The sequence below is a fragment of the Colossoma macropomum genome, unplaced genomic scaffold (genome assembly GCF_904425465.1).
Source record: "Colossoma macropomum unplaced genomic scaffold, Colossoma_macropomum, whole genome shotgun sequence".
NCBI lineage: Eukaryota > Metazoa > Chordata > Actinopteri > Characiformes > Serrasalmidae > Colossoma > Colossoma macropomum.
The window spans coordinates 5,030,019-5,040,723 of record NW_023494802.1 but is presented as its reverse complement, the minus strand read 5'-3'; the positions used below and the strand labels follow the sequence as shown (position 1 = coordinate 5,040,723).

The 10,705-nt window shown below is 37.1% G+C and overlaps 1 protein-coding gene across 1 annotated transcript in view; it reads right to left on the bottom strand.

Moving 5' to 3' along the window:
- Positions 1-10,705, bottom strand: part of LOC118823097 (cilia- and flagella-associated protein 100-like) — a 93,553-nt gene that overhangs the window by 46,027 nt on the left and 36,821 nt on the right. The gene's annotated exons all lie outside the window — the stretch shown is intronic.

The following is a 10,705-nucleotide window of genomic DNA, read 5'->3' as shown; positions in this document are numbered from 1 at the left end:
TCACTCTTAAAGAAATGGTTCACCAATCAAATTTACACAATTTTCTCCCTATTCAAAATGTAATCGATCGACCAAGTAGTGTTTGATGTCTGAAGTTTGCTTCTTTACATTTACACTGTAGCTACAAGGCTAATGTTGCTTACAAGTAATGCAAGTCTATATCACCTAAAAGACTATCTGCTATATTAGTCTCAGTGCAAAACTAAAGATGCAAACTTTTGGGGTATGGGGGAAGTTGTAAATTATAAATTTGAGGTTTTGGTCAAGTGTTCTTTTAGGAACTTAAATCAATCTAAATTAAATGTCACATAGTTGATTATAGGTATTCTGAGTGAAGCCCCTTTATGCATTCAAGTCAGCCTTAGTCACAAACATTGCACACTAAAGAGAATTATCAGTGAGCCACGATCCCCAGTAACTCATTTCCGGACTGCAGAACTAATCGAAAGAGTTTTAACATGGGGAGGTGGGTAATGTAATTATCATTATGGTTTGTTTTAATTATTAGTTAAATGAACTATAAAATAACCCCAGATTGTAGTAATCCTATGCAATAGAATGAACTGTACAACCTGATTTATAAACATTACAGACGTCCTGTGGTAAAATTACATTACTCCACCTCCCCATATAAAACTAATCCCATCCAAATAGTACTTAAGATCAACCTTAAATCTGAACTAGAAATGATTTTCAGTGCTGAATCAACATTGATATTGCAATTCAGTCCATGACTGGGCTAAATCCATGTCCAGGAACCTGGAGATTCATAGAGAATGCTTTATTAGGGGTTTATGCTTCACTCTCTATGCAGTATTCTTACATCTTTGGGGTCAATTTGACCCCATTCAATGTTTAACGTCTCTAAATAAATGATTGATGTTAATTTTTGCTTCAATTTTAACGACTTTTTCTAATTTAATGGGGATTTCAATGAGCTGTCCACATTTTGTATGCGCCAACATTCTTTCGGGTCAATTTGACCCCAGGCTGTTTTAGCTGTATAAAACATAAGAAATATAACATTTTAAACACACTTGTTTTAGATGATATTACTGTCACTACTGCATGCAATTTTATAATCTTCAAAAAACTTCCGTCTGGTTTAGGACCATAACCTAATATAACTACACCTGTAGTAGTGCAAGAACCACTGAAAGTTCACACACTATGGGGGAGGGGAATCATAATTCCCACCAGAACATTGATCTTTCCTGTAGCTTTAGATTGCTGGGGTCCCAAGGATAAACATGCTAGTAAACTTCATAATAACAGGATGGTTAATAAAGTCTTGAAGGGCCTATATTTCTCGTATTTTTTTTTACCTGATGTGCAATTATGACATTTGTGTGGGTTTATGTTCCAAAACAGTCACCATTCTTTTGTACATTTTCCAACCTTTCTTTATCTCTGTTTTTATTGCTGTGCTAAGGTTGATTTATGTAAAGGAGCTCTGTTCTGATTTATTGCCCTGTTTTGTGGCTCATTCAAAAAGTAGTCTGAGACACTCAGCAGGAATGGGTGGGGCTAAATTGCTGTGGGTGAATAAGTCGGTATGCAATTGCTTTAGTTTTTGTGAAATCACAAGAAAAATTCATTCAAAATAAGCTGTTTAGTTTCCATATAAGAACTGAGGAATGAGCCGTATGATTTGAAACTTTAACAGTGTTTACATACTACATCAAACTTTTATATAAAAAATGTAAGGACAATTTAATGACAATAGTGATTTAACAATGTAATCATTAAATAATGCACATATATTTACCACATCAGTTCAATGTATGTTGTTCATGCTGAATGTGCTGAGTCACGGTGCGTTAGGAGAGTTAGACAGAGAGAGTGTGAGAGAGCCACACGGCTGGGTGCTGCGGCCAACTGTGCTGATTTATGCAGCTTTCAATCACAAGCACATGTGTCCGCCATGGAGATGAGAGGGTTAGGGCGAGTAGATGAGGATGCACTTCATCTTAATGACCATCTGCTGGACAGCCTGGTAGCTGGACCATCTTCCACCCTCCAGGCCAAACACAGGCCTCTGCTAATCAGCTAGCTTCACCTAGTTTAGTCTAGCGGTTCCAGACATGATCTTGTAACAAGAACGTCTGGGGACATCAGTGAGAAGGTTTGGGGTAAATGTGGGTAATGTAGACATATTAGGGTTGTGAAGGTGGAGCCCTATAAGTAAGTAGTGATGGTGCGATAGTCAACATTGTCCGACAGACAAAGCCTTTTGCTAACCCATGGGCATAAGGTAAGTTAGCATGGCTGAAAGGTCCCCCAAAACTTAGATGTATGTGCCCATATTGACTGTTTGTAGTAGATTCCACATTACATTTGCTTAAGACAACTAGCTAGAAATTTCTAAACCAATCCTAAACCTTATGACAGCAGAGCTGAAAGTAGAGGGCAATGGTGGTGTCCAATGGACACCAAGCCCGTCGTTAGCCCATGGATGTAATGTAGGTTAGCATGGCTGAAAAGTCCCCCATGAAAACTTCAAATAAGCATGTAGATGTGCGGAGAACATACTACATGTGGTAAATACACACATTACAATTCTTGCAAGGGAAAAACAGTTACAACAGTAATGTAAAATATCAGGGGTGCGCTATTAATCTACTCACCCTGCAGAGTTGAGATCCATGCCTAATATAACACACTTGATCCACCTAATCAAGAAAGTCAACATTTGAACATTAGAGGTGGGTTGTTTAAGTAAGAGTTGGAACTGAACTTTGTAGGAATGTAAATCTCCTGTTGTAGAGATTGGCAGATGACTTAGGTGAAGATCACCTTGGACATTTTTGATATCTAGGTTTTCCTGATGGCACAGTTGATTTGGCAGCGGATTACACTTGCTGATAAGTCAGAGGTTTGGAGACGAGCTTTACTGCAAGAGCGTCTAGTCCAATATTGAGAAAATTACATGTGGCTCAATCGAGTTTGCTCTGCTGGCCCTGGTGCTTGGCACGACTGTGTGCCAGAAAGTTGTCAGGTTTATTTTTGGAGGATGGGCTATTGTTGGCCAGAGAGGTTGTACGAGCAGTTGGTGTGGAGGTAACGCTGGGTCGTTCTCATGGTAAGATAGAGATAGAGAGCAGGAGGAATAAGAGTAGTGTGATTAAATCACAAAGAAGTTGTTTATGGCAATATTAGATGCTAAGCAAAATAGAGTTCCTTTTAATCTGTGAACCACGTCAGCTCTCAGATGTTGGTCAACGTCTGTTCTCAGCATTACCATTAAATTCACATCTGGTTATTAGTTAATGAACAGAAAATAGATTTTAGTGTGAAAAAAATGCTTAGAATTTATTCAAGTCGAATGTGTACATATTTCCACATGAATAAAGTATACCATTTCCTGATCTATAAGATGCAAGTAGGTTTGTCATTGCGCACAATAACATGAAGTTTGGTCATGCTTAATTACTATAGTGTCGTGAAAAGTATTTGCTCCCCTCCTGATTCCCTCTGTTTTTGCATATTTGTCACAGCAAACGGTTTCAAATCTTCATACAAGAAAGAACATGAATTAATATGAAACAGTTCTGAAATCATCGTTTCATTTATTGAAGGAAAAAAGTTTTTCAACAAATACATCATCTATGTGAAAAAGTATTTGCCCCTCTAAAACTGTGGAGAAATTCTGGCCCACTGTTCATTGCAGAACTGCTGTAATTCATCCATTTTGGAGGGCTTTTAAGCATAAACTGCTCATTTAAGGTCCAACCACAGCGCCCCAATGCGGTTCAAGGCAGAGCTTTGACTAGGCCATTCCAAAACCTTAACTTTGTTTCTTTTGAGCTATTCAGATGCTCACGTTCTTGTGCAGCAAGATTATGTTTCTGCATAACCCAACTGGGCTTTTTTGGGGGGAGTTTTGCAACAGGTTTTCCTGTTTAGAGTTCAGATTTCCAACAATTATAGCAAGTCGCCAAATTTATCTTAAACAATTAAATGTGAAAAATATGCTAGAGTAGATGGAATCAGAAGGAGGTGAATACTTTTTCACAGCACTGGAAGTCTTTCACCTTATATGCTTATATACTTGGTTAGACAACTCATTGGCATACTGCAGTATCACTAGTGCAAAGACTTACATTGCAATAATGGTTAACAAGTTATATATTGTGTAACCCTAACGTGTGCACGTACACCGAGTTATATCGACAAATTAATCTGCAATCGAGTGGTGTTTGAAATTGAGAAATACAGCTCTCAGTTTGTACAGCTGATGAAGTATTTACAAGTGCAGAACTCAGGATTCTAGACGATAGACGAGTTTAGCAGATGTGACACATAATACGAGTGAAAAATTCTATCATATTTGGAGACAATTTAGTAGGCCTGTGCACATTGGTGATTAATCCAGTTACAATTAATCAATTAATTAATTAATTAATCCAGTTACAACTCCCAATGATACTAAATTGACACTAATTATTGATTTACTTTGGGCAAACCACAATAAGAGAGCTGTTTTCTTACATGTAAACATAAGTGAAATTTTAAACATTGGGTTATGTGACATCCTACATGAATTCCACGTTTATTGTACCTAACATAGATGAGACTGTTCTAGATCATGGATGTCAAACTCAACCACTAAAATGGCCATATTAAAAAATCATATTAAAAAGTCCACTGAGCAAAAAAAGGTCAATGTTTTTATATGAATTTTAAATAACATTTTTAAGTAACATTGTTTTTTTCAAATTATGCCAAAATACCAACAGCAAAATATAAGCACTTCTAGTGGACAAATAAATCAAATAAACAATATATATATATATATATATATATATATATATATATATATACACACACACACACAAATACGTTGCAGTGCATGCTGGGGATTGTAGTGCAGCTCATTGTGAAATGGGGTAATATAAATAGAAAATTTGTATAATTTCACAAAACACATAGGCGAGGAGATGGTGAAGGGCTAAGCTAAGCTAAGCTAAGCAGACACAAACTCTCAGACGGTAAAGTTTGTGTGACATTTGCAGTTCTGTTCTTTCTTACTAGATTGATTACAGGTGAAGATGGCATGTTATTGATGATCAAGTCAGCTATATAAATTATTAAAGCTTTAATTTTGTTATTCCGTTCACTTGTTTTCCTAGCTTGACTTTTCAAACCATCCTTAGTAGTGCAGGCTGAAGCTCAGCTGCAGCACGCTGAGTGTTTCTATGACAGAACCTACAGTTGCAGCCCTCACATTCAAATAAAGCTGAAATTACACTACAACCACAACTTTTACTAAACTGCCCTTTATTATGTCCTTTTATTTGACAAAGTTTAAGACTCGATTCACATGATCCTACTGTGTTTACTTCTGCAACCGCTTCCGTGTAGGGATGGGCAAAAATTACAGGATGAGACAGTCACAAGCAAAGAAAAACCTGCCCAACCTGATCTAATCATTTTCTGCAGCTATTCTCTACACGGTTATCTACATAAGAGTGACTGTCACAGGTCTACACTGAAGGAAGCAAACTTGAAAGATAGGTTTGCTCAGGCCGCTGGTGCTGGCACCCGTTAAACTCTCTGATGGGAACGACTGTGAACACAAAGGGGCAGTTGTTAGCTGCGAGGCTTTGTTTTTTCAGCAACAGATAATAGATTGTTGTGCGAAAAGAATACAAGAAGTAAAGCCAGTCAGAACAAGAAAACCTCAGCTGTTACATGTGGTTCTTTGGGAATGATGAAAGTAAACATGATCACATGATCACACAAACTGCTCGTTCAGGATTGTTGCACATGATGAGCTTGTTTGAGAACAAGCTGTGCTACACTTTTGCTCTAGTGAAATACAAATGCAAGAGATGGCACCCAGAGAAAGTGGTACTAGCAAGAGCGCTAGCTATCATTAGAAAGTGTGGAGTGACAGTTGGAGAGGGCAGTGGGGGAACCTTGGCACTAAACATTGCCAAAGGTTACTGCTAAAGTCTTACCACCTTGTGTGTGTGTGTGTGTGTGTGTGTGTGTTTGTGTGTTTACATCATCCATTAGAAATAGATGGCAATAGCACACATTATGCAATAGCCCTGATTAGGTGAGGATGCCAGGTAACATTGCACAACACAGTGTCACCAGCGCTCATTAAAGTGCACAATTTACAGTGACAAGTGGAATGTACTGTGCCTTGAATTACAGGGTGTCCCCAAAAAATTGACATCATTTTGTAGTCTTATAACAGCCAATTCTCCCTCAAATGATCTCAAATTTTAACAAAATGTGTAAAAACTAACCAAGTTTAATTTTTAATGTTTTTTTTCAGGTTGAAAAATGGCGTTCACTAAAAATGAAAAGGCATTTTGTGTGTTAGAATATGCTCGAACACAGTTAAACAAGAGTGCACAGCGTGCATTTTCGAGAAAATTCAATAAAAATGCACCAACTGGAAAGCAGATTTGGACATCGCACAAAAAATTCAAAGAGGAAGGCTGTCTGTGCAGGGCAAAGGGATCTGGACAACCACCAATATCAGAAGATATTACATTTGGGAAGCTTTGTGAAATTGGTTACAAAATCTACGTCCCTCTGAATTTCTTCTTTGAATTTTGATAAATAAATCTTGTATTGTTCTACATGAAGCCTATTTAATTCCGTTTGCCTAGGACATGTAGTTGCTCAGATATTCACATCTCAAATGATGTCAATTTTTTTGGAACACCCTGTACATTGCAACATTTTATTAAGGCCAAATTGTTTTAAAGGTCTTAGTAACCCAGAATGTTGAGGAGGTTTGGCTTCACATTTTGCCAAAGTAGCTATGAGAACTATGAAGTAGCAACGTGTTAGCAACTTCACTGACTCAGTGAAGAACAATGTTGAAAGTAACATAGTACAGAGTAGTGTGATTACTTTTTCTTTTAACAAAGTAGTGCAACACATTACAGTTTAAATTCTCGTATTCACATTACAGTTACTGAACTATTGGAGAATTCCACTGATATTTCACCAATTCTGCGTAATTCAGTTGTTAACATGTGAAGTCATTCAGAGTGGTTTGGTGTGAAATGCAGCATTCTAGAGAAACTTGCCCACTCAGAATTGATCACAGTGATGTGATAGGAACCAGACGTCCAAAGCATTTAAGGTCTCTAAAACACACGCTTTAAGTACATGCATGGTGGAGAGGTACACACAGGCCACTGCTGGGCAAAATTTTTTTTTTTATATTTACTATTATTTTACCATCATCAACATTACATATAAATGTAAAGGTTTACTAGTCATTTTGGATAGTAAATAAAATATCTATATTTGTGTTCTAGACATTACAATCCCTGGTTCCTATCACCATCGCTGTAAAGAAATCTACATTCTCTACATTGAATCTTTTCACATCACACCACTCTGAATGGCATTCTTTACATCTCAACAAGTAAATTATGCAAACATTTTGAAAAATCTGTCATATTCTCCTTACATATGTGTCTCTGTATGACAACAATATCAATTATGTGCTAGTACATCATTGAAAAGGGTTCTGTATAGCACCAAAAAGGGTTCTTCAATCATTACAAGCTTGAAATCATGACAATAGCAGAACCCTTTTTGTGACTATATAGAACCATATATAGAACCCCCAAAAAGCCCAAAAAGCACTAACACTAACATTTAACACTAAACAGAGCGTTACTCATCTTAAATTGGCTATAAAACAATATGCCCATAAATGTTGCGTAATCCTTTGCTGCACATTATAAATAGCTTAAGCAAATAAGAATGTAGAAATTAGGGCTGTTACAGCTGTTAGAATTAATGTGTTAATAACATGTTAACAAGAACATTTTTTTTATGCTGTTAAGATATTTTTCTAGCTTGACCATCCATAGTAGTGCAAGCTGAAGCCCACTTGCAGCATGCTGTGTGTTTCTGTGAAAGAATCAAAGCTTGTAGGCCTTACATTCAAATCCAGCTTTTAATGGCTTTTAAAGTAATACTCTCAGCACTTTAGCAGATGGTGATATGGAGCCTCCATTATAAGAATAATCTATGAGCTGTATGAACAGAAGCAAGACGCTACAAGAGGAGGAGTTGGAACCATCGACTGTATATATGTTAAATATGATATATACATTGATTGTTTGGAACATGCAACCACTGTTGCTCTCACTGGATGTTGGTGATGAAAGTTGCATGTAGTTTTCACATGTCAGCAGCAGACATTGGCTCTGAAACCAGCTGTATAATAGATTCTAAGGCTTCTAGAACCAGTTACTTCACTGCTCTTAAAATTTACCCTGGGGAAATTTGGTATTGCCAAGCATTCCATCAATTATCACTTATTCTTAGTAAAAATACAGAGCTTGCACACAACCATCTTTCTGTTGTTCAGATAAGTGTATCATTTCTGTTGTAAGACATTGGCAGGTTTCCAGCCTAGAGATGTAGACATGCAATAAAGCAATTTGAATATGAAGCATTACTAACGCAGCAGATGATTCTAATAGGACCAAAATATTTTCTGTCATGCTTTGATGCTTAAAACCTCAAAAAAGCACGTTTGCTGCATGTCTTTCATTATTTTTGGAAGAACATGAACATGCCAAGACCTAAATGCTTTTTCCATGTGTGAGAAATGAACATAATACCATTCTCCAGGCAGATTATTAACAGGCCAAACTGCTCCAGGCCTGTTTGCATAAACTCACAAACACTGTGGTTAAGATATTTTCAAACCTATAAAAAAATATGCTGAGGGTCACATGACAGGCAAACGTTAAACGGAAGAGGCCCAGAATATAGAAATATTCCAAGCAGTTTGGTCTGGCTTAAAGAAAACCCACAGGGCCTTATATAATAATGTACACAGATTCCTGGAGGCTGTTGTTTAAGTGTTCATTATTATGAGAAATGCTGGACATAAAAACGACACCTTGAAAAAAAACTACTGGAACAAAGGTGTACATACAGTTGCATGCTGTTAAACCAACTGCTTTGTTATATGGAGTGACGTGTGTGATGATAATTGCTCACTATTTGTTCATTTAAAGGAATGTGACGTCGAGGAACTGGCACCAACCAAGCCCGACTGGCACCTCACCTCATGAAAAACCAGGGGTGCACAAAGTTTTTTTCTTGGGGGTCCAAAGTGCATTAACTGTGGTCAAAATGACAAAACAATATACAAACAAAGAAGGTAGGCAACTTCCAAATCAGTAAATGCTCCAAAAACACATTTTAAAAGGAAAATAGGAATTGAATAAGTTACAGTTGTTTTAAAGGTATAGCACAAAAATATATTTATTCACATTGGGTGGGGGGTGGGTGGTTAGGGTAGCTTTTTGTTGACCTAATAAAACATCCTGATGGGCAAACTTTAGCCTGTGGACCATAATTTTGGCAGCCCTGATCAATACCAGATCAAGATGTGGCTGTAGACTTTATTAGCAATAAAAAGAAATCCAGAAGACAAAAAAACTAACCTAATTTGAGCCCATCTTTGTTCATATCAGATTCTCCTCTCTAGACTGAACAACCACTGGCCTAATTCAATTTGCTCATGTGGCCAAAGACAAACAGTAAACTGCAGATGTTCAGCCACAGGTGCCCAATGCCGGCCCAAAGCTGGCCCTTCGGCTGATGTGTGAGGGCCTGAAGAGAACAGGACCAATAACGCAAGCCTTCCAACCACAGCAATGTTACATGTACCAGCTGAAGCCTGTTACAGTTCACAACTGTTTCCTTTCAGATCTGTGAAACTGCTAATGCAGAGTTCAGTTCTGGTAGAATCACGTTTCTAAGACATTAACTAGTTGGATGAGGTGGTGGTAGATTAGGCTTCGAACTTTCTGAAGGAAAATGGATTTTCAGGAGAAGACCACCACTAAGATATGCAATACTTTGCAAAAGTCTAAGGCGTCTGAGAAATGTCAGGCCATTTATATGAGCCATAAGCATTTATTTTAAATAAATATATAAATAATAGAAATATAAACATTGGAATAAATACAAATGAACAACACATTGTCACTTTGTGGTTGTGAGTGTGTTAGCTTAACAATTTCCAAAGCTCTCCTCAAAGCAGTGCAGTATTTACAGTTATCATTCAATTAAATCATGAATTATGAATAAATTATAAACTTAAATCAGGTGCTGCTGAGGGAATTTTAAAAATTCATGCAATGGCTGGAGCACAGCATGAAGTCAGGAACCAAACTTATGTCCTTCTAACTGTACTCTTCTAACCTACATATCATCTTTTTCCAAAGAAAAATAAGCACAATTTCCAAAGTACTAACTTTACAAGAGAACACAAAAAAGTTCTTTGATTTTAATAAACGTTGAAGAGATTTTATTCCAAACAATTATGGATCATTTCTTTCGGTCTGTTCATCATGAAATTCTCACACAGTTTAAAGGACTGCTGCCATGTTCAGATGATGTAGAAAAACTAAAAATTGAGGAAAATGGAGACACCTGTGTTTTTTTGTACTTTAAAACTAACTTTTTTCTTCAAAAACTCTTGTTACATTTTACTGTAACAATCAGGTTTATTCTTATGTTCTGTAGTGTTTCTACATGCAAAAACACATTTACTGCCCAGATAAATAGTTTTAATCAGTGTTCTTGGCTGCGTAAGACTCTTGCACAGCACTGCATGTAGTACCACTCTTAGCAAACATGACGGCCTAACTGCACAGTATTACTCTCATTGCCTTTTGACCTTCTCTTGTTGACAGTA